The sequence below is a fragment of the Gymnogyps californianus genome, chromosome 25, assembly GCF_018139145.2.
Source record: "Gymnogyps californianus isolate 813 chromosome 25, ASM1813914v2, whole genome shotgun sequence".
Taxonomy (NCBI): domain Eukaryota; kingdom Metazoa; phylum Chordata; class Aves; order Accipitriformes; family Cathartidae; genus Gymnogyps; species Gymnogyps californianus.
The window spans coordinates 2,019,980-2,044,999 of record NC_059495.1 but is presented as its reverse complement, the minus strand read 5'-3'; the positions used below and the strand labels follow the sequence as shown (position 1 = coordinate 2,044,999).

The 25,020-nt window shown below is 44.4% G+C and overlaps 1 long non-coding RNA gene across 1 annotated transcript in view; it reads left to right on the top strand.

The window, feature by feature from the left end:
* The first annotated feature begins 379 nt into the window (after positions 1–379).
* Positions 380–25,020, top strand: part of LOC127025836 (uncharacterized) — a 111,642-nt gene continuing 87,001 nt past the window's right edge. The window contains exon 1 of the long non-coding RNA XR_007767702.1: positions 380–435. This is a non-coding gene — a long non-coding RNA (uncharacterized LOC127025836). The remainder of the gene's footprint in view (positions 436–25,020) is intronic.

Below are 25,020 nucleotides of genomic sequence, written 5' to 3'. Positions count from 1 at the left end.
CATTTAATTGACCCCTGGATCATTAATTGCTTACAGGGGGAAATAGCAATAGATTTAGAATATTTAATTAAATGCTAAAATTTGGTAGCAAGTTAATTAACATGTAAAATTTCCCTCCCTAACAAACACTTCTTAAGACAGGGTAGGCAAGGCAACATTAATTGTAATAATTAATTAGGAATTAAACTGATAATGGGTACAGCTGCTAACAATTAAGAGCTAATTATGTCAAGCACTCTAACCATTTCAGAAAAGAACTGAAGGCTGGTGGGAGGTGCAGGTGGGAGAGGTATAGATAATTGGCTTTAGCCTTCCTGAGACCTTTATAAGGAACCACTCCCAAGGGTGTTTGTTATGTTGCTTCACTCTGTTTGTAAGTAGGCTGTCTGTTTGGGCCTTGGTGTCTTCACTGCATCAAGAGAAGACCTGTACCAGGTAGGGCTGAAGTGCTTGTTTTATGTTTGTTTTACCTGTAAAGTAAAATGTCTTTGGTATCTGTGCTGTTCAAGCATGTTGGTTGGTGCACAGCTATGCTCCAAAATGAGGGACTATGGGGATTAAACTTGAAGTATTGTATATCTAAAGTGTTGCAGGCTGTGGGTAGTCAGACTGCAAAGCTCTTCCTATATTGTATATTGTGTATGTGCTTGTGTGGTGTTGGGGCAGGTGTGTCTAGGGTGCCTGGGATGTGTCCCAGTGTTTTGTGCTATAGTAAGTTGAGATTCTTTAGAGTTCTCCCTAATGAAATGTGTCCCAGCTGCCAGGAGAGGGGCTTGTATGCTCTTGTCTCAGTCTCCTGATACATTGCCATGGCCTCTTCCGGTCTTGACCAGATAGCTGCAGTAGTGCTGTTGCTGTATTACAGGGATTTGCTATGCACTAGATTGGGCCTAGGAGGTATGTTACTGGTTTGTAAACAAGCATTTTCTGAGCTGCAAGTCACTCAGTAGGGAGTGACTTGCTCTTTTCCAGTGTTTTTTCAACTGGCCTTGGTGTAGCTACAATTAACTGAACAAGGTTGTAGCAGGGGAACTGAATGTCTCGGGGTCAGTCTAGGGTATCGTGAAGGAAAGGAGTTTGCATCTTGTGGCTTACTGTTACCTTTTTCTATGTGGACTTAACCATATGTGAATGGATGTAACTTGTCTCAGATGAACAGATAACTCTCATTAGAACTAACTTCAGAGGAAGGAGTAGACAAATTTTCTCTGATCCTAGCATTTCTGCCTTGGCACCTGACTAGAACAGTGTTGCTCTCCCCTCCTTCCTCTTGGAGGAGGGCATCCGTGGATGGTGCTGTGGTGTCAGAGTTGGAGAAGACATAATGATCTCCTGTAAAGAGGAAACGGTTGAGGGTGGGAAGAATAGAGCACTGGATAATGTGATGTTCAGAAGCAATTTATTGATTGGGATTGTGGGGAATGGATTGGGTCTTGCATGTTTCTATGTTGCAAGGAAAACTGGCACACAGGAATCTCTTTGGGTTCCAGATGTTTGCTAGTGGAGTCTGGGAACAGTTGCTATTCCTGTTACAGCAGAGCTAACTCTCTTGTCTGCCTTTGCGTGCTTATGTTGGGCTTTATTTGTGCTTGGGGTTAATAAGCTCCGTGTTGAGGATCGGGACCACAGCAGTATGCTTTTTCCCATAGGAGGATGGAGCCTAAGACATGGGGGAAGAAATTCTAAACAGTTTCAAAAAAAAGAAAAAATCCAATGGAGGTGTATGGGGAAAATAAAAGGTTGTGTTTGTAGTAGTGTATCAAGCTCCAGTAATACAGACGTACCTGTGATTTCTTCTGTGGAGCATCTAACAAATATGGCTTCAAATGGAGATAAGGGGTCCAGGAATAAACTCGCTCTATAAACTTGAAGGCAGTTTCTAACTATCAGAAGTTCTGAGACACTGATACTATGGGGATTTTTTGGGATCAAGAAATTCAGCTGGGTTCCAGGTAAGGCTGGAAGTTATGTGATGACTGAATTAGCAAGGACTGTGAAGAGATCCCTTACAAAAGAATGTGTTTATCAAAGGACTTTGATAAGGGAAATATGTAATCTTCTTGATCCATGTGTGGAAGGCTTTCAAGCCCTCAGGTTTTAGGGGAGCATCAGCATTTTTTTAATTTCATTTTAATGGGAACAAATGTTTCCAAGAAGCTTTATTCAATGAAAAAGCTGCCATTTCTCAATACTTTATTTCTTCTTGGTTTGGAAAAATAATGACAATTTCATGTTTTAAATGCCTTGGGACTCTGCTTGCTTCTAAATCCTAAAGCCAGTGGTGTATCCAATGCTGAAAAAGCAGAAAGACTTGACACTTAAGGACAGTAAAAGATTCTGTTGTTAATAAGACTGTAATGTCCCCTCTGTGGAGGGCCTGCCCACTGCCTGTGCCTTTAACTTCACTTATAAGGGGGAGAAATTAATCTGCTTCAGTTCCTCTAGCCATGACAGAGCAGGAATTCTTCCGCTGCAGAGCAGCAGTGCTTTTAACTGTCAGGAGACTGAATACTCCAGGCTAGATATACCAGGGATGCTCTGAAGCTGTGGCTAAATTTGCTACTCATGCTTTTGAAAAGCACAATGGCAAGGAAAATAACAGCACAAGGCTTTAATTTGTTATTAAGGTCTGGTATAAATTACAGAGTATCATGAGACAAAACATTAAATAATAGATATAATACAGTGGCAGTTTTAGGAAGACAAATTGTCACAGAAGCTATAAATAAAAGGAGTATGTGAAGTGCTGGCACTGTGCCAAAGAAGGCTCTGCTGCTCAGCCACAGAACAGCAATATTTATGTCTGTTAGTTCATGGATTGGGAGCATGTCTGTTGGAGGAAGCCTGCTCACTGCCAAACAGGCTGGTGGTATTGCAGGAATGGAGGAAGGAAGGGACAGAGAGCAGCTCCAAGGTACTGGCACTTCGTCGTTTACTGGAGATTGCCCCTGTCCCTCTGGGAGCAGGTAGGAGAGAGGGAGAACGGAAGGGGACCAGAGAGGGCAGGAAAAGCTGCTTGCGGACTGTTTCTACCCTGGCTGTCAAAACTTTTGTGCTCCATGATGTGGAAAACCACCTAGGGTCAGGATATAGGCCTCTCATAGCTTGCACTGATGATACTCCAAGCCAGTTGCTCTTATATCTCTCTCAGCCCTTCTCTGTTTTGGGGGTCTCTTGTTAATTTTTGCCTGAAAGTACCATAAAAATGGGTCTGTTTGATATTGTGAGAGCTTTAAGTCCCTCCTGCTGGTCTAGACAGCTTTTCTCCAGGTCACCCTTGACAAGTGTTTCTCTAACTGATTCCTGGAAGTCTGATAGTCTCCCAAGGCAGCTAGTCCAGCACAGAAAATGGTTACTGCATTGCTTCCAGGCTTACCCACCTTGGTTCTCCTGTGCAGGGCAGGTGGCAGGAGCAAAAAGATGCGGCACCCTCTGCCCTGAAAAACAAGGGTGAATAAACAAGAATATATTCTAGAGGCATATTCTGAAATGTTTTGGAACTTGTTTTTCCACTTTAGTGAGAGGAGAGGGAGTAAAACCCAAAAAATGGGTTCCGGGTCCTCCAAAACCATGCATAGAAGAATTGAAAAGGGAGCAAGGTGCTAAAATGTGACAGAGCTACAACCTGAAGTTGAGACAAAAGTGACACAATGCTTTTTCTTCAGAACTTTGATTGGTTTTTTCTCTTTTTTTTTTTCTTGTGGGAAATGTTAAGTTTGTCATTGAAAGCATCTCTCATGGGTAAAATGTAACATTTTGACTAGTCTGTGCCCCAGGCTGACCTTACAGTGTTGTCCTCTGGGTTGAACAGAATGCCCCACATTGTGGTTGCCCACTTGCTGTTCTCTTGCAAAATAACAGCCTGTCAGCAACCCATGGTTGTTTTTGTATCATAATGAAGCTTGTACTTTGCCAGCATAAGACAACGGAATGGAATAATTCAAGCTGTAAAATCCATCTGTTTGAGCACACTGAGTTTTTCCATGATGTGGAATTGCTTGTACTTTCCATTTATATTTAAATTCATGCCTGTGGAGATACCTTCTTTTGCCAAAGCAGCGGAGCCTCTAGTTGGTGGAATGAGGAAATAACTGTGTACAAGCACTTGCAGAGCTGAGATCAGTGGTACAGATTGTGCATCGAGCTTGTTCTGTGCCTTGAGAAATGCAGATAACTTAGTCACTGCTGTCACTTCCAAGGTTTACAATGAACCTTGGAAATGTCTTGCAGGATTGTGAGGAATTTGGGGGCCAAACTCTCACTGGTATTAGGTGGTCATCACTTGTTGGTGTTCACTGAAGTTGCCATGAGTTGACCTGGGAGTGATGTGTAGGTCCTGCTTCTTTCTATCCTCATTGTGTTACATGACTGGGGGTTTACCACAAGACAGTAAAAGCAGTTTGCATAAGTGAAAATTGGAGATGTTAAAACTACAGGGATATGCCTGTTCCTCAGATGTGCAGTTTCTCATTTAAATCAGCTATTGTGTTATAAATAGCTGTAGGTTTGTGCCATCCCAGACAAATTTATCCACAGCCACTGTATAGTGTGTGTGGGTGACTGGATAACCTTTGCCTGAGACCTTCAACAGGTCTGTTATATGCATTGATGTCAGAGGATTGAGCAAAGCTGGCTGTAGGACTTTGCCAGGAAGGACCTAGTGATATGTTCAGTGAAGAATCATAGGATAAGTGGGATGGACTTGCCAGGAAACATGTGGCATGCAGGGTCTTGGACTATGGTTCACATAAAATTCCATGCTTTAGCCTGTTCTTTGGTGGCAATAACCCCATTCCCTGGCTACACTGATGTACCTTCGAGCAATGGTTTGCTGCTTTGGTTGTGTGGTTACCTATTTGAGGAGAATGGACTGAAAAATTATCCTTAATACTTCTTATTCTGACATCTTCTGCAGTAAGCATGGACACTGTCTTAGGGAAACCTGTGTCTACTGTTTGCAGTGGTGCAGGCTGGTATTTGACTCAACATAGGTGGCTGGTTAAATTCAGCGCTTTTATTTTTTGTCAAGGAAACCGCAAATGGCTTTTTCTGTTGTGCAGGAGAGACAGATCCATCAGCAGGCAGACAAGTAGGAAAGGAAAATGTGTAGGTGTTTTCACATGTGCTGAAGCAATCAGCAAGAAGATATTCTGAGAGCTGTAATGTACTTAAAGGAGCAAACTCAGGAGGAATAGAAACGAAAAATCCCTGTGTGGCCATCGGATAGGCCTGGCAGTGTGAAAAAACTGAAATCAAACCACATTGCATTTTTGAGCAGGGTGTTTTTATGAGCTAGAGAGGCAGTAAGAGAATGCAGGAAAACACTGATGCTGGTTCAAGCTGCTTTCACATTAGTGAAACTGTGTTGCTTACTGTGAAATTATTCATGGGTTTATGTGTGGGTGCAGGAATGAAGAGGTAGGCACAACAGTGGCCTTGAAGCAAAACCTTCCTTCAGCTTGGTAGGCAATGGAGGATCAGCTTGCCAATGCAGGGTACATGGCGTAATTTCATGCTGGCATGGTGCAGCTTAGCTCCTTCCTGCACTCAAACTGAGGCTTCTGTGGCTCTCCCCTCTCCAATGATGTTGCAATAGGATGTCAGAGCTACACTGAGGCACCATCAGTGACCAGCAGATTGAGTCTGCAGGGTGGCTAGTTGTGATTCCAGGAGATCTGAGTTCTGGAGCATTAAAAAATAAATACATTCAGCTGCTTTAATGCAGCAAAACACAAGTAGCTCTCACTGAAGCAGGAAGGTGGCATGATGTGGAGACTTCTCTCCTTAGCAATTACTTAGTTTTGATGATCTGTTAAGGATACGAAGCAAAACTCTGAACACATCACTTTTCACTCCCTGTAATGCTCCTTGCTTGTAATTATCTCTTTTGCAAGTACTTGAATTGCTGGAGAAGCACTTAGCACAGAACAGGGAGAATAGCTTTCAGTCACTCTTTTGATGTTTTCATCAGAGGTGGACTAGCTGCCAGGTAGGAAGGGGACAAAACCAGCTTGCAACTGTCTTTATGAAGTTGGGGATAGACCTCGAAATAAAGATGAGCAGCTTCCATGTTTCTCAATGTGCTAATCTCTCAAGATTAGAATAACAATTAAAAACAAGCCTAACGCCCAATGTCAGGTTAAAGGGAATGTAGGTTTTGTCTTCAGTCTTCAAATGGAGGCACAGTTAAAGCAATGATAAACAGAAATGGGCCAGAAGAATTATCAGGCTCATCAGTCACAAGTTTGTCAAGGGTGTTTGGAGAGGGGGATGAGGCTGCTTCACGTAATGTAATGGAACAATTTCCTTGTTGCATTCTGTCCCATCTGATATTCACAAGCCACGGGCATGGAGCAATTTATGCGGGTGGCTTGGTTTATCTGTCAGTGATATCAATAGCCAACTGCATTTAAGTGTCTGGGGCCATGTTGCCTTGCTGTAGTGTGCTCTTATGCCAGGTTGGGATAGGACTCTTCAAGCAGTGGTTCTTCAGACTCTTGCCAAAGCAGGAAATTCTTGTCTTCTCAGCTCCTCTCAAACTGAAGTAACCACAAAAATTAAAATAAAACTAGAAAAAAGCGTTTCTAAACTCGTCATTTTGCTAGAATAGCACAAGACAGATGTGTCTGGATGCATTCTGGTTCCTGTTACTGTTTTCCATTCTAAATGGTTTGCAGTGAGGGTATTTAAAAGAAACATATCTGCCTCCTGCTCCTAGCACAACAGATTCACATTCCTAATGAACTTTGCTGCTGCCAGAGCTGTGTTGCAAAGAGTCTGTTACTGCATGAGCGATTTCTCCTCATACTGAGACTCTCCCATTAAGATGTAGTTTACATAATTTTAGAGGCATTGTGAGCCACAGTGAATGTTGTGTGTTAGCCCTTGTCAAAGCAAGGCGGACATCAGCTTCTCAGTTAGGTCTCCTCAGATGATATGTATCTTCTGTGTGTGTACAAAGTTTCCCTTCTCATTTTCTGTTGCCTCAGTTCTATTGGTAAAGACATCATTGTGCCTTGGACTGTTGGTCTGAGGCTTTTACATGTATATGGGTAGGCAGGGACTTTCTCTGCAGTAAAAATCCTCAACAGAGCCACGAAATGGGTATGGTCTCCTGGCTCCAGCCATAGAAAATATTCCATGGCTGGAACTGCACATGTTTAAACAGTAAAATATATAACTCAGAGGTGAATGTGAAGTAAAAAAAATGCAGCATGAGCTCACTTAAAATAAACTTGGGTTTTCTCTGCCTCTGAAGTTGTCAGCATATTTAAGGATGCATTGTGGCCTTGTGCTTAATATTTCCCTCCTTTTCATCAATATAGTTTAGGGCAGAGATGGGATCACTGTGGATCTGTTAGTGCAGCAGGAGAAAATATTTGTAGAACATGAGCTTAATGGAGCCAGCACGGGTAATATTGGCACAGGGCTAGGCGTGGGTGAGCAGTGAGACCATGCAAGTGGGATCCCTGGACAGGTTATACTTGGATTGCTAACACAGTGTGTGACACCTGTCTTTGTTGCTGTTATACACATTGACGAGACTGAAAGTAGCATGGGTATGCCAAATTATGCCATAGTTGCAGTTTTACATTAACTGCAAATATGACTGTGACTGACTTCTCTGAAGTGAGACACTTCTGCTAAGGAGGCAAGTTTCTTCTCTGCTGGGGGAAAAGCATCCAGCTCAAGTAATGGACTTTGGTAGCCAGAACTCTTTAAATGGGGTTTGGCTTCCCTGCTCACACCTCAAAATATGTCTGTGGTGTGTGAAGTTGTTTTTAGTAGGAGGTCTAGTTTCTCCTGTGAGATTATGCAATAGTAACTAATTTTTTGAGAAGGAACTGTCTCTCTACGGCACCCAGCATAATGTAGGCTGTCTTGGTGCTGCTGTAGTATTAAAGTGAAATAATACCATTAATAACATCCAGTTTACTCATCCCACTTAAATTTAGTCCTATTTAGTTTAATGAGTTTGACCTAATGGTGATTGTCATGTTTCCTTTTGTGGGTAACATATCCTATAGGAAAGAGGAGATCTGCTCTTTTAGCATTTACTCTTTGGGAGCCAGAGTGCAAAGTGATTCATGGCACCTGCTGAGTACAGAAATTGTGCAACTGGCTGATGAGACTAATCAGGTGCTTCACAAGAGCTGTTGGCAAAAGTTGATATGGTTTTGGATATTCTTGATAAGTCAGCACTGATAACTGTTTTGAAACAGATGCAATCAGTAAAGGAGAATAAATTTAATTGCTGCTTAATTTAGTGTTCAAGGCTTAAAGTAGCATTTGCAGAAGAGCACGGAGGAGAACGTTGCCCTGTGGATTGCAAAAGCAGCACCAAACTGGTGCCAGCGGCAGCAGTCAGATGCAAAATAGCAGCACAGAGATTTTGGATGGCTGGGGCTGATTTCATTACACAAATGGTAGAGGCGTCTAGGCCTGCAACAGACTGTGGAGCAGTGTGAGGAGCACCAGTGGCGGCAGCAAGCAGCGGCAGGACACATGGGGGGATGCACGTGGGCAAGCAGAGGCCTGTCTGAACAGGGAGCGTTCCCCCAGCCACTGACCCCGGACCCGCTGACTGGACGAGGCAGCAAGGAGCGGAGCCTGCACCCGGCAGCGCGGGAGACTTAAGCAGGCGAAGTCAGTCAGCCCAGCTGATCGCAAGGGACAAGCATGTATATTTCCCAGCGGGCGGCATGGTGACCATCCTCCAAAAAGCAGTGTTCTCTGCTTCTCCTGAGCTTCTAGCACCTGGTAGAGCCGACGCAGCCACGCAGAGCGAGCTCTTGTTCAAGCATGCGACCACCCAGGTTTCTGGCTGTGGGATGTGTGAAGGGGTATTCCTAGAGGTGGGAAGGATATCGATAGCTGGCTCCAGGACTGGTGCCTCCACCAAAACTTTGGGTTTTTAAACCATGGAAGAGCCTTTGAGACACAAGGTATGCTGGGGCCTGATGGGATCTACCTGTCCTGATGGGGAAAATGTGTCTTTGGGTGTAAGCTGGCAGGACTGGTCGAGAGTGCTTTAAACTAGAATCGATGGGGGAAGGGGATAGGGATACCAACAGGATTGCAGTAGGTAAGCCAAGGGTTGGCATGGCGTTGCCTGAGGGTGGCAATGCTAGTGGGAACATTTACACTGCTCCTGGGAGCACGGAGGGCTCAGGAATGTATCGGAAATGCTTGTACACCAGCACATGCAGTATGAGAAACAAACAGGATGAACTGGAAGCATTGGTCAGCTCCTGGAGCTACAATATCATTGGTACTAGTGAGACTTGGTGGAATGAGTGCCACAATTGGAGTCCTGGGACGGAGGGCTACAGGCTGTTCAGGAGGGATGGGCAGGGCAGGTGAGGGGGAGGTGTCGCAATATATGTAAGTGAGAGGCTTGGTTGTACAGCCCTTACAGTTAGTGATGATGTGGTTGTGAGTCTCTGGGTGAGGATTAGGGGGCTGGAAAACAAAGATTATAGCATAGTGGGTATCTCCTACTGATTGCCTAGCTGGGATGTAGGCACTGATGAATTCTTCTATAGGCAATTAGGAGAAATTTCTGGATCAGTAGCCCTTGTCCTTGTGGGAGATTTTAACTTCCCAGACATCAACTGGGAATATCATACTGCTGTGATGTGCAGGTCTTGGAAAATCTTGAAGTTTGTAGGAGAACTAGGAAAGATGCCCTCCTAGACTTGCTATTTGTGAATAGAGAAGGACTTGTGGGGGATGTAATGGCAGGTGGCTGTCTTGGCCACAGTGATCATGAAATGGTTGAGTTTAAAACTTTCAGTGTAATAAGAAAAAAGAATGGCGGAGTTGCTACCCTGGACTTCAGGAGAGCAAACTTTAAGCTATTTGGGGAGTTATTTAGCAGAGTACCCTGGGAATCTGCTTTTGATGGCTTAGGAGTCCATGAGTGCTGGTCAGTCTTTTAAGAACCACCTTTTAGAAGGACAGGAGCAGGCAGTTCAGCTGTGTTGTAAGTCAAGCAAGCAAGTCTCTATAGCTTCCTGAGGAGGGGATGTGGAGAAGGGAGGTGCTGATCTCTTCTCCCTGGGATCCAGGGACAGGGTGTGTGGGAATGGTTCAAACCTGTGTCAGGGGAGGTTCAGACTGGACATTAGGAAGCATTTCCTTACAGAGAAGGTGGTCAAACACTGGAACAGGCTTCCTAGAGAGGTGATCAATGCCCCAAGTCTGTCAGTGTTTAAGAGGCATTTGGACAATGCCCTTAATGTGCTTTAACTTGGTCAGCCCTGAAGTGGTCAGGCAGTTGGACTAGATGATTGTTATAGGTCCCTTCCAACTGAAATATTCTATTCTATGCTTATTCTAATTTGGGGATATATGCCAGTGTTGAGGTTAATCATCTAGCCAAGAAGCAGGTCTGAGATAGCAATTGTTCTGATTTCTGGCTCTGATCTCTGTAGGACAAAAAAATCCCCCTGGCAAAGTTGCAAATGCTCACACAATGATGTTACTTCAATAAAGACATCAGAGGCTTAATGAACTTGAGTGATAGCTGAGTTGCAAACATTGCAATTTTGAGAAAGCTTTCTATCTCTAAAAGGTTCCTTGCAAAAGCTTCTGCATTAAGTTTATCTGTCATGTGGCAATCTCTGCTACAGAGTTAGTGTGACGTACACAGCCAAGTGTGTTGGCAAAACAGTGCAACTCACACTTGCTTTGGGTATATCACATTTGCTCTAACTCACCTGATGACAACCTCCTGTGATTACTTGCTGACATGTTTTCTCTCACGGCTCAAAGTGGTGAAGATCCTAGAATCAGACCAAACAGGGAATCTACAAAGAACTTTCTCAAGAGAAAAAAATTGTTGTTACAAACTCCATGTTCTTTTTTCATGTTGCCTCCTTCAGTCATCAGTGGCAAGTCAGCTTTCTGCAGGAGTTAAAACCTATGATCAAAGGGGCATTCTGAAGGAGGAATATCACATTTGGGTGACAGATCAGAGGGTAGTGCCTCTGCATTGACCGTGTTACCTGGCACCCAGCTCTCTTTGCATCTTATCTTCTGTTCTATTTGATTTGGGGAAAAGAAGCTTGGAATGTGAAGACTGAGGTTTTGTTCCACTCCTTTTGCTAAAATGAAGTTATAACCTTGCTATGCTTACAGAGAACAGAGGCAGGTGAGATAAAAGCCCTATGGACAAAAAAAAGAGAAGTGCTCGTTATGTTAAATCAGTTGCTTCCTGGCATGGCGTTTTTCCTTCAGTCTCTTTGCAGGCAGTTCTAGCAGGGATAATACTGAACTCTGGTTCTCTAGGATACTGCTCAGCTGAGGGAGTCAGTAACAGCTTTTTCCTGAGATATAAAGATCATATTTTTTAGTCAGAATTTATGTGTATGCCTAAATAAAGCACAATGGTTGTTTTCAATATTCTGTTATGGAAATGTTTAACTTTCCATTTTCGAATGACTTCGTGTAACTTTATTTCTGCAAGGTAACTAAAAGCTTAATGATCAAAAGGAACATGCCTTACAAAAAGGACACAGCCAAGTGATTTTTCATTAACTTCTGATTCTTTGGACACCTTTAAAACTGATCTTTTATTTCCAGATCAGGATACATTCAATTTTTCTTTATTTCAAAATTGCTAACAAACCCTGGAGTAATCATGCTTTTGGCCATCTAATTCTCACATGTAGCACAGAGACCTTTTGCAAATGCCTGCAGAGTCCACAGAGGAAAACATATGGGGGGCAAACAAGCAGGAAGAATAGCGTGTATGAATGATTTGGGAAGAGTAGTGCTGCATACAATGTTTTGAACATGTAGTGATTTCTTTCTCTTTAGAACTGCCAGTCTAATAATTTCAGGCCTGATCCAATGCTCCCTTTATAGCAGCCATAGAGGATTAATCCTAGTTTCAGGAAAGCAGCATCTTGAAAAAGATTATGCAGTGCTTGTGTTTCTAGGATGTGGGGATGTATATGTACAGGGGTTTCAAGACTCTCTAAGGGCTTAGTGCAGTGGGAGCTGAATGTGAGAGGGTGACAGCCAGGCACTGAACAATGTAGTTCTGCTTTTACCAGGTGGTGTCAAAGTGGGGAACATCATCCTCTATAGTTTCTGCTTCAGAGTAGTGCCCATGCTTACAGGGTGCAATTTCTCCCTTTAAGAGGATTGCTTCCCTCTGCCCCACTTGGTGCTTAGTTTGGGCCCCTCTTGCTGCCTGTAACAGCATCCTTGTAGGGTTGCTTGAACTGGAGCCTCTTGCAGGCATGGATTCAGAGCTCATGCTGATGCACAAGGGTTTATTTTTAAAGCAATGGATGTTTGCAATTATCTTAAGTGTGAACACATGCTTTCTCCTTGTGAAAAGAAAGCACTAGCCCTTAATGAGATTTATTCTTCCAAGTCTGAAATAAATTGAACATGGCAGCATGAGGTTTTTCTGCAGCAATGCAGTGAAGCTGTAAATATTTCTAAAATGATCTAATTCTTTTATACTTTTCTCCAGGCAGTAGCACTTCCAAATGTTTCCCTTTTAAGGCTCCTTCTCCACCCAAATTCCTCTTCCATGCAGTCACTGGTGTGTGTTTGGTCCTCTCTGTTGGCAAAACCCACGGTGTTTCCCCCTGCACTCAGCACTTTGATAAAAACAGGTTAAGAGGGAAGCCTGAGGCCAGAGCCAAGAGAGGAGTTGCATGATGGCTTTAGGGACATGTTGGTTGATTCCAGCCTGAAATTTCTCTCATACATACAAGGTCCCTGGTTCCTGGAAGCTGTAAGCATATTCTGGACAGGAGGCAGTGTTGCTCTTTTTTGCATGCTTTCCCTTTGTTCTCAGCTGGCTGAGCTGCAGACAGGATTTAAGGTTGTGGAGGATCAAGTTCTCAGATGATGCTCTCCCCTAAGGCCACAGCTCTGGAAGGTGGCATATCTTCATGCTGTGCTGCAAGGCTTAATCTCTTGGGCTCAGGAGAGAAGGTTGTGAAGAAGCTATGGCAGGAGGCTGAGCACCAGACCTGACCTTGTTGTAGCATGTATCACCACCAAGGATGCCTATTCAAGCCTGGGCAAGTCACTTAAATCAATCTGTGCCTCAGTTTCTGCTCAGTAAACTGTGGTTAAAAGCTTTCCTTTAGTCCTTATTTCAGACTGCTCTAGCTGTAAACTCAGGGAGGAAATTTGTACCACAAAGCAGTGACTTGCTGGGAAGGTGACAGGCAAGATGAATGTGAGCCAGCTAGGGAGCTCAGAAGTTTGGCTTGTATTTCTCCTCCAAGTCAGGAAGGCTCCCAGCTGTTTGCACATTTGGGGTCTGTGTATGTGGTTAGATATGATGTTTGTTCTTGTACATGAGATGGCTGCAAAAAAATTGCTCTAGTGCTCTCCCTCCTGCTGAAAGGTCCAACATGCCAATAATTGCCTCAGTGTTAGCTTTTGTCAATAAAAGTTTAGGCTGTCTAAAAAGTAACCCTACCACAGGGCTCAAGTGCCCGCTGTAGCTCTTAGTAGTAGATATGCTCCTTGTGAACAGTCAGAAACAACAGAAGTCCAAAGCAATATGCAAAAATTTCTCATTGAGGAATAAAATTAATTTGCAGGACACTTACAGGAATCTCACAAGTCTTAAGAGTAAGTTAAAAAAGACAAATGACTAATTCTGGGATGTCATTTGCTTGCAATGAGTAACTTGATTAATGCTGGGCAAAGCTCTTCACCTGGTGGAACAGATGAAGTGTGGTTTTAACAGGGCCTAACAAACAGAAGGAACCCCAGACCCACTGCTTTCTTAACATTTCTGGCTTGTACTTGAGAAATGTCTTCTTTGAACTTATTAGCTATTAATTATGTGTCCTTAGGGTGTTCTTTAAAAAAAGGCTTTAGTAGCTTGATTTTTAGATGACTGTTAAAAGTAAACTGTCAAATTAGGCTTTTATACCATTCCTTATAAAAGATTTGTGAGTTAGTGTCATAGACATGGTTCTTGCAACCCCTGCAGAATTCCTTAAAAAATTTACCTCATTTCATGATGGTTTAACATGGGATAATAGTCCCTCCAGATTTACCTACTGAAGATTTTGGGGAGTTTTTAAAGACGGATGAAACATGGCTATAATACATATTGAGTTATTTGTTTCCTCTCTGTAAAAATTAGCTCCATTTATGTGTACATGATTGCTAAATTTAATCGTCTGGGTGTTTAATGAATGGATCTTCCATTAGCTGTGTTGCGTGAGAAATACTTGCATCCTATTGTTGATTTTGAATTTTCATCATATTCAACTACTGAATACCAGGTCAAAGCAGAAAAACAAACCACCTATTTCTTCTGCCTGATTTTGATACAAAGTATCAGTGTTATGTGGGGTTATGATTCTTCCCACTTTCTAACCAGATTTATTTCAAAAGAACTTGAAGAAAAGCTTTGGGTCAATATTACTTTGGTTATACTGTTTGCTGCAACATGGCAAAGTATCAGATACCTACTGAGTTTGCTCAACTGCAATCAGACTTTGCCAGGTGGGTTAATATGAGCAGTGCTGGTTGGATCCAGCCTGGGGATAGTCAGTGGCTCTGATGCTGTTTTATAGCCAGCCAGAATCCACCTCTCCTGCAATATTAGATCATAGAATCATTTAGGTTGGAAAAGACCTTTAAGATCATTGAGTCCAACCATTAACCTGGCACTGCCAAGTCCACCACTAAACCATGTCCCTAAGTGCCACATCTACAGGTCTTTTAAATACCTCCAGGGATGGTGACTCAACCGCTTCCCTGGGCAGCCTGTTCCAATGCTTGACAACCCTTTCAGTGAAGAAGTTTTTCCTGATATCCAATCTAAACCTCCCCTGGCACAACTTGAGGCCATTTTCTCTTGTTCTATTGCTTGTTACTTGGGAGAAGAGACTGACACTCACCTTGCTACAACCTCCTTTCAGGTAGCTGTAGAGAGTGATAAGGTCTCCCTTGGGCCTCCTTTTCTCCAGGGTAAAGAACCCCAGTTCCCTCAGCTGCTCCTCATAAGACTTGTTCTCCAGACCCTTCACCAGCTTCATTGCCCTTCTCTGGACATGCTCCAGCACCTCAATATCTGTCTTGTAGTGACAGGCCCAAAACTGAACACAGTATTTGAGGTGTGGCCTCACCAGTGTTGAGTACAGGGGGACAATTGCTTCCCTAGTCCTGCTGGCCACACTATTTCTGATACAAGCTAGGATGCTCTTGGCCTTCTTGGCCACCTGGGCACACTGTGGGCTCATATTCAGCTGTCTGTTGACCAACAACCCCATGTCCTTTTCTGCCAGGCAGCTTTCCAGCCACTCTTCTCCAGACCTGTAGCATTGCATGGGAGTTGTTGTGACCCAAGTGCAGGACCCAGCACTGAGCCTGGCTGAACCTCATACAATTGGTCTTGGCCCATTGATCCAGCCTGTCCAGATTGCTCTGTAGAGTCTTCCTACCCTCAGCAGATCAACACTCCTGCCCAACTTGGTATTGCCTGCAAACTTACTGAGGGTGTACTTGATTCCCCTCATCCAGATCATTGATAAAGATATTAAACAGAACTGGCCCCAGTACTGAGCCCTGGGGAACATCACTTGTAACCAGCCGCCAACTGGATTTAACTCCATTCATCACCACCCTTTGGGCTCGGCCATCCAGCCAGTTTTTTACCCGGTGAAGAGTACACCTCTCCATGTATGGCTCCATCAGAGGTAACTGGGTATTTAATCAATCTGTGTAAACTGTCAATTTTTCATCTGCCTATTTTGCTGCAAGAACCATTTTAGTGTAATAATCTCAACTCAGACTTTTTTCCTGCTAGGCACCACTAAACTGCTTGAAAAGTCTTTCCAGTTTGGCTTGTCCCTACTTGCATATAACCAATTTCTTTTGGCTGACTTACTGTCTACCCAGCTCGGGCTGACCTCATCTCTCTGAATTGGCTTCTTCCTCTAGAGGTTGTCCTCCATGGCCAGGTGAAATCTCCTGGGGACACTACTTGTGCAGAGATGCTCAGCTTGTTGGAGAGCAGTCCTGCTGACTGGGACTGACCTTCAGTCAGATCTAGCCTGTTGAGATGCAGTAACTGGAACACTTGCTGGGAACTGTACTGACAAAGATTCTTTCTAATTTGTTGGGGCCTTTTTTGCAAACAGGTGCTAATAATTTGGCACTCAATTTCCATTTAAATGCAGGCATTAACCTCAGGAGTCCCATGGAGGCCAGCTGGAGTCTGAAGTTAAATACAGTCCTTATTGCTGCACTGTTTTATGCTGCTGGAGGTAAATAAATCCTGATATCTCTTAATGAGTCATTTTCCTTTGCGATGCCTTTGTCCCTCTCCCCCTTCCCCACCCCAAGCAGGAGGAAAGGGGCTTAGTGTGCACTCGCTGCCCTTATTGCCTTATACTTTCTCTTCTCTGCCCTGGGCCCAAATATTTCAACAAATGTCTCTCCAGATGTCTGAATCTTGCAAAGAGGCCATCAGTGTCAAAGGTGGAAGACAGTATCTGTGACAGTTATGCACCATTCTCCAGTTGGTTGCTACCAGGGCTCCTGGGAAACCAGTTATCATTGCTAGCAGCAGAGAGGTGCAGGCTCTGGCTGTGGCTGAGAAGCAGGATAGGCAAGTAGGTAAAACAGATGTCGTAGCTAGATCAGGAAACCTGGGCTTAATTCCCAGCTCCAATTGGCAAAGTCATTGAGGAGACTTCCTCACGCAGTGTATCAGTTTCCTCATCTGTATGGGAAGGATAACAGCATTCCCCTCCTTCATAAAGTCTAGAGGGTAGGCTATCCTTTGCTTTTAGGTTGTGCTTTGTTCCCCAGTGCAGGTAACCTGGGAAGCTGCACATGGATGTATGCTGGATCCTCATACCAGATTAATCAGAGTGCCACTGACACCTGCCAGTTTCAGAGCACTATTGCTGCTGCTTGTGCTTTCTGGAGCTTCCAGACTCCCCCTGCCATGTTCCATTCACACCAGTCTTCATGTTCCTATCACAAAGCTACTGAAATGAGCAGTCAGCAGTGCCATGTGCAGCCATGCTGCAATGGTGGCATCCCAGGGCAGGACAGTCTGCCATGCTAAAACTTGGTTAGAGGAGTGGCAAGTGTGAGTTCCCCCTCTCCAGCATCCCAGGATATTCCGCACTTAGGCCCAGTGAAACCAAGGCAAGCACAGATAGTATCAAAAGGAACTGCAGGAACTTCTAGTCCTTGTGCCTTTTTCCATTCCTATCCCAGATGCTCTTTCTCTTTAGTGTGGGGGCATGATGGTGGTCTAACTGACCTTGGTAATCCCTCCTAGCCCTGTCTCCTGGGGATCTGAGATCCTGCCAGCCCAGTACCTCTCTCCCATGAGGTGCTTGTCCTACAGAGGCATCTGATGTGGTGCTCTGTGCCTGCAGCATCTGCAAGGGGCAAGCTGTACTCAGCATGTGCTGACAGTTCCCTAATGGCAAACCCCACATCTCTAAATAATACAAACTAGTGTCTGCACTTGGGCTCATCTGTGCTTAGGGGAGCTTGCCATTCTACTTTGAATCCCTTGGCAGATGTTTTCTAAAAATAAGGCCCTAACTGGAGCCAGCTGCTTGCCCTTTCCATTGGTTTTCTCATTCTGATCAAATTTGTTTTGCTCTGGCACAAGTCCCCACCCCATAACTATTGGCTTCCCTGACATAGATGCCATGTAAGGAATTAACAGACCTCTGAGGAAAAAAACTGACTCCAAACTCGATGGTTGCTTCAAACTGTAAAGTTTGAGTGTGGTGGAGGTTTTGGTTACAGAGGCATGAGTATTTGTTTTTCCCTTTGCTTTTTCCTTGCACTAGTCATGTAACAGTCTATTTCACACAGCTGACCGTGCTCAAGAGTTCAGTAGTGCAGGCTTTCACATGAGTGCCTTGCACCTGTCTGAATAACTTGACCCAGAGCCCCAACTCTTGCTTGTGCTCAGTACAAAGTCTGGATTCAAGAGGGACTGCTAGCAGCAAAGTTGGTTACAAATGGCTGTTCTATGGGGAGAAGGAGGCTGTCAGTCCTCTTAGGTGCTGGCCCCATGGTTTACTCTACCTGAATAAGGTAGCATAGCAGTGTGGAGAGAGAGTAGGAGAAGGCCCTGTTTCTGTAGGAAAGAGGACTTAAGTGATCAGTTCCTGCCTTGGCCCAAATAGGAGCAGTATCTCAAGGGGGGGAAACAGCCTTCAGGCTGCCAAGGTTGGAGTGCAAACCTTCTTTCCATCCCTGTAGCCCTGATAGAAGCTGCCTCCAGTCTGTTCCTTTAGGAGAATGAAGGCATCCCCCCAGTTTCACTGCTTGCAGATTCTTGGTATGGCTGTGTTTCCTGCAGAGGTTTGAGATGGGTCATTCCAAAACATTTGCTGTTAAAACCAAAAGGCAGCTGGAGCCAGGGCCATGGGGCTGTCCCAGGCCTTTGCTGGGTTTTCCTTCTGGTTGCCTGCTTTATTCCTGGCTGTGGGTTGTCTGTAATGGATGGCATCTCAATGTGAACTTCAGGGTGTTGGCAGGCAGGAAAAACACACTCCCTCCTGGTACAGCTGAGGAAGGAGTGTGGTTCTGAGTTTGCAGCAGAGAAGGCAGTGCAGAAAAGTGCCTTTTGAGTTCCTGTGAGATCTAATGTCTGTCCCTGAATAAAGGCTTTGAGAAATCACAGGGTGTTCTTGCTGTGAGGAGCTGAGCTGTCCATCACTTTGATGCGAAGAGATTAGTGACTAGGTTAAAATGGAGCCAAGGGAGCTGTTGCCATAATTCCTGTATTTCTTGAGTCAGTAAGACGCCGTGATCTGCCTATCTGGAAAATTATGATGGCTATTTTTAGTGCAGGAGCATTCTGAGGCCCTGATGCACCAAGTGTCTTTTGGCTCAGTGTAACAATTGCAGTCCCCAAGAACTTATGGTCAATCCTCACAAATATTCTGTCAGGTCCCTCTGCTTGCTGCATCGTGGCTCTTGCATGTTTGTGTTCCAGGCTACAGAGCTAGGAACTGGTACTGATAATGCCTTAACTATTGTCTGTTATGCCCTTGCTTCCTCTGTTTGCATTTTCAAGACACAAGCTGCAAGCTGATTAAGTGTTTCCTAGGCTTGTGCTTCACCTGCAACAAGGCTGGCTCATAAAGGAGGGCTGGTAAGCGAACTTTGAGGAGCTTCATTTAGCAGTGGACAGACAGCTTATTCAGTTTTGAGATGTAGCAGGGCATGGTGCAGTTCTTTGCTGCTATCTGTTAAATTTTGTACTTGGAGCCTCTCTGGGAGCTGGGGTGGTCTCCCATGGGCTGTGTGTGAACATGCTGAGGCTGGAACAGTTCTATGAGCTGCTTGCATTATCAGTGATGGCTGAGATAACCCAGGGCACCATTGTTTCTGTGGCATCTGAGCCTCCCATGGTTGGACAGGTGGCTTAATGCTCTTCCATTTTCACGTCCAGAAGGGACCATGATCTCGGGCTAACTGTAAGGTACAGGCCAAAGTTTCATGTTGCTACCTGTATCTTGAGCTTGTGAAGGCTGCAGAGAGTGAAAGTGTGTGTGAAACCCCAAATGTTTTGAAACATCAGTGGTAAAGGAAGTCCCAGGTTAGTTTCCATCTGGTCTTTGAGTGACTGTTCAAGTTGTATCATCTTAGTGTGAACTGGTTCACATGCTTCTGTCTGGACCTGGCAAGGCTTTCTTGCTTCATTAGCACAAATGCTCAGCTGTTGGCACAGTGCCCCTTACAGACTTTAATGTCAATTTTTATTGGGATTATTGATTGTTAATTAGTCACTCATATTGTTACTAAGAGGAAAATCTTTCATTTGGTGCCAGTCCTTGTTGACTCAGCTTTTCTTTGAAATCAGTGTGTATCAGCTTAGCAGATGGGTTGCCATTTGATATTAACAGCACCCGTCAGCCATTTTGCAGACTATCAGCAATGGGTGGTCCAGGGGTGAGCCTGGGGGGCAGGCGGGCACCCCTTGTGGACTTCACATTCACGTGGCACTGCTGCACATCCTTTGCATAGCATAAGGAGGTAAATAAGAGTGGAACTGGGACTTCAGTCCTTTTACTTGAAGGAAAATTTCTCCAAAACAAATTCTTGAGCCTTCAAGAGAGCATCTGTTTGTAGCATATGGGAAACAATGTCCAGGACTAGATTGTGTTTAAAGAGCCAAGCTGCAAAATGGGGAAGGTACAGAAGCTTTCTCACCCCTGGGTAATGCTGGTAAAAGGCATTTTACTAAGATACTTTAGGGATGAAAACTGACTTCTGGATGAAAATGAAACTTTTGGTAGGATTTTTTTTCATATAACTTCTTAAAATTATCATCAGAGAACCTCAATCTTGGAGAATGTCATTACAACCAAGTCTCAGCTTTTCACTTTTCAGTTTTTGAAAGTGAAAACATTTCAGCCCCTTTTTTGTGTAGGCTCAGCACATAGTCTGGGCTGTATAAGTCTCCAGGTCCCCGCTTTGGCAACAGTCATTCCCTGGGCAGAAGGGTTGGAAGGACTCATTTCATGTTGTTTCTCAGGAGTCAGAAATGGCTTCATCCTCTCTCCTGTCATCCATGGTCATTTCTATTCAACCCTACAAATCTCAGTGAATGAGCAGATAGCTAATAGAAGTCTCCCCCTGCATCAAGAAAGTGCTCTTATCTAAATAGGAAAGGAGTGTTTGGGCTACAAAGGACTAGAGGAAGTCAGAAGAGGGGATCTCCTCCAGGAGAGATAAGACAGCATCGTATGCTGACATTCACTGAATTGATTTTTTTAAGTGGGGCATTTTAATGTCTTAATTTTCAAACAAATATTCAGTGGTTCACAGATAAAGCCTTGGGAGCTCAGTACGCAGCATTGTCTGTGACATTGTAAAATCCATCAGGTAGAAGGATTTTGGCAGGAAACCTTTAAAAACGCAGCTCCTGAATTGAAATTCTCAGACATAGGGTTTTTCCTCTTCCTCCTCCCCAGAGCAAAAGGGAGCTTTGCCAGAGCTGAGGACAAAACAAGCAGGAATGTGTGAAGAATTAAACATCTTGACAGTGCTCCTGTCTCCTAGCTGCAGAATTCGGTGCACTTCTCAGTCTTTTAAGCCTTTGCTTAGGGTGTCCCCATTCCTGCAGGTGGGGACAAATGAAATTCACTTTGATCTGAGGCCAATAGTGACAGGAACTGGACTGTACCACATGCTTGTCTCAGGAGATTCCTTCTTGCTGGCTCTTGTCCTGTCTATTTCAGAGAGGAAAACTGAGACTATGAACACAGGAAGGACATGATGTTGGGACAGCTCCCACAGCTCTGGAGAGAGCTCAAGTCTCTGCATCTCTGCCTGCTATCTGATCCTTGGTGCTAGTGTTCCTGCTAGTTGTACCTCTGAGCAGACCTACAGCCTGGGAGCCTTCCTGCATTGCTTTTCACATGCTTGTCTGCACTAGGCATGCCCATGTACAAGGCTCAGCTCTACTGGTGAGTTTTAACTAGTTTCCAAATGCCATGACAGCAGGTAGATGGGTTGAAGCAGTTAGAGTCTGCAAATGGTTGAGCTCACTCTGATTTCAAGATAAATCTTGGTCTCGGGGACTCTCATGTGAAGTGCTTTCTTTGTGATTGCCTCACCATTACAAATGCTTGCTCAGTGGCTAGTTCAAAAATAATGTTGTATGAGCAAATCAAATATTTTCCACTAACAATCCCCGAGACAAGCTACTATCAGCCCCAGGCCTACATGATGCAATTAAATGGGACCATGGCAGTCTATACCTTGTGTCTAACTCACAGTGGCCTTCTGGGAACAGGAGAATCTAATTTTATTAGATTCATTATCCTTTTCTCAAGAATTAATAGCTTCTGAGACTCTTGGCCTAATGTGGCTGATTTTATAGTGTAATTGAACAGCATCAGGAAAATTGCTGTCTTGATCAAAAGATCAAAACAGTCCACAAACCGTCCTCACCTATTAGTGAGGATGCTCTGTGTGTGTGTAAGAGTGAGCTGACTTTTTACCTGCTTTGGGGGGCTGTTGCTGCTGCCCAGATTCAGCCCAGAGCTCTCTGTGGGGTAGGACACTTAACTATTTCTTTCATTTTTAAAGCCTTGTGGGACAACATGCTTTGCAACTAAAGAAATTGGGGCAGGTGAAATGGCTGTCTTCTGCTTTGTATGGAGTACGTGGGAGGAGCAGTTTTCTTACGAATTTCCAAGCTATTGCATGATGCTAAGGAGATGCCTCTGGCTATTAAATGATGTGATGTTTGCTGGCTACTGATAAGACATGAACAGACTTCACCATGTGTGGGAGCTTCTACTGGCTGAAGCTGCATTATCTGGAGCTTCCTTTTCACATACTGAAAAGCTGTACGGAAGGACATGTGTTACCTAACTGGAAGTTTTAGGCAGGCAGATGCCTGTAGTAGATGCTGTAAATACATCTCGTAAAGTTTACTCTCCTTTGAAAGAGAGATAAAGAGGAGGAGGGAATTTATTGTCAATTGAGGTATCTTGGTTCTGAGAGGGGGGGATTAAAGAGAGAACTTTTTTGTAGCCTTTGCAGTTGTCTTCCAGACAGCACAACCTCAATGCCACTGGAGGCTGAAACAGGGAGGGGTGATAGCTGTCATGTGGGAAACCAAGTAGGAAAGAGGCTAAAAAGCCAAGGCTGGTGTGTGGCTGTGCTGGTATGCAGCAAGAGGGGTGAAGGGCTCTGTTATAATTCTCCATAGGCCCTTCAGTGTGTTCAGCTAGAGGCAAAAGAAAAGCCAGGGACAAGTGCACCTTCATCAGAAGGGAGGACAGATGAAAATCTTCGGTGAGAATACACAAACAGAGCACTAGGAAACAGGTGTCAATGTATGTGGCAAAAGACTGTGTTTGGGCTTGATTTCTTCCAGGGGAAGGGTGCTCTGGCCCTGTGTTTGTAATAGCAGCACTAAAACCTCCTTGCTTATGGCTGGGATGAGTTCTTGGTCCAAACTTGCAGAAAGGTAACTCATGCTCATCTGTGGTGCACTTGTGTCTTGCTGACCTCCACTTTCCATTCATTTCACAGCGACTTTATTAAAAATACAGCTTTCAGCTAGTGATATGGATTCAAACTGAAAGACACTTTTCAGGGATGACTGCATCCCAGCCCAGATATTGAGAGCAGTCCACTGAGTGCACATCCTCACTGCAGGGAGGAGGGGGAGAAACCTTCTTTATGGGGGAGTATCAGCACCTGTGAGGAGCAGACTTCCTTGATGAAAGGAGACATCAAGGGTTTCAGTGGTAATCTGGACTGATTTTCAGCATGCTCTATTGCTATTTTAGAGCACAGCACCTGAGAGCCTGACACTTGTGGACAAAGACCCTGTTGTGCTAAGGATAAAGAGGCAGCTCTGCCCCAATAAATGTGGTATTCATACTAGGGGTTGACAAGTGAGTCCAGGCCAGAGATAGCAGTTCACAGCTGGCTTTTAGCTAAACATTTGCAGCAGCACATCTGTGTTGTGTGGCATGGGCTTTGCCAAACACCCTTACCTATGTTTCCCTGTGTTCCTTTAAGGCCCCCCTGCAGAGCAGTAAGTGTGAGGGAAGGTCTCACCTGTGCCCAGTGTCTGTGGTGGTCTCTGCCTGGTCCAGCTTCATCGGCCATGGTATGAACTGGAGACCCTATGAGTTTGCTGGTTGGTCTAAGACTAGGTCTTCAGATGGTTGCCTGAGGTGACCAAAGAGGGGAGAGGAAAGGAGGTAGGTCTTTTGAAATCACTACAAACTGAAGCTATGGAGGAGCCAGGAACACCTGCCTCTGCTGCCAGCCACTGCTGTTATATGCAGGAACAGGCATTACACACCTGTTGGAAAATCTTTCCTTTTTTGTTGTTGTGCTGGGCCCTTGGAGTTGGCTAGATTGTTGCAAGCTGCAGGAAAGCCAGCTTTGCTCTCCAGATAAAACTTCTGTGGCTCTGCTAGCTCTTGATGGCAAGATGCTTGGGAAGAGATTAAAGTAAGAAAGAAGAGTGAACTGGAGGTAGTGAGGGGAAAATACAATGAGGCAAGCCTTTCCTTGAGCCTCAGGGCTTCACAGACCAGGAACATGTGCATCATCATAAGGCAAAGAAGTTTGTCAAGTCTGAGACAAGCCAAGAATCTGTCCCTAAGAGTTTCACTACACAAAACATCACAAGCTGCAATCGGATATCCAAAGTCAGATTAGGATGAAGCCAGGCTTTGTGTATGGCCTTCGGGTAGAACTCTCTGAACTGTTTATTCGTTCTAGCCCATTTGGGAAGAATTACTTTGGAGTTTAGAGTCCCTCTGTGTAGATTACATGAGGTTGAGATAAGTTGCTATTGCTGATCATACTCTGTAAAGAAGTTCTTGGCTTTTGCAGCTCTGAGCCTTGGGGCCAAATCTTAGCACTGTATAATAAAGGAATAAGCTGAGCCTGAAAAGTCAAAGTGTGTACTGGGACAGCATCTCATTGTGGCTGACTCCTGAATTTTAAGGGCTTTTGCCTGAACATCTGGGTAGAAAAAGAACAAATATTTACAGGAGTGACAAGAATGGAGGATTTCATAGACATTGGAAAAGTGAAGACACTAATGAGGGAGAAGAGCTGTGCCTGATGAGTCACAGGCCAGGGGAGCAAGGCTTTAAAGAGGAATAATGGAACAAAGTGATTAAAAGGAAACAGCAAAAAGAACTATCAGCAAAGATTAATCAATTTTTGGTGTCTAAAAGGACTGTTACTTTGCCTAGGCTGTTCTGTCTTACACAGGCGATAGTGTTAGATTTGCTGAGCCCTGCCCTTATCTCAGTGCAGGTGTCTTCCAAGAAGGCACCCAGGACCCTGACTCCAGGATCTCAGCAGCAACAGAACCCTCCACTTACTACTTTGGGCAGCCTGTTCTGCTGGCTGACTGCCCTAACTGTAAAAGTAGGTCCTTCATTCTCTTCCAAGCTTGTGTAATTCTGATGTCCAGCTACTGCTTCGTGTTCTGTCTGATGCAGGAGCAACCTGGTGTCCTGTGCCAAATAACTGAGACATCTTCTG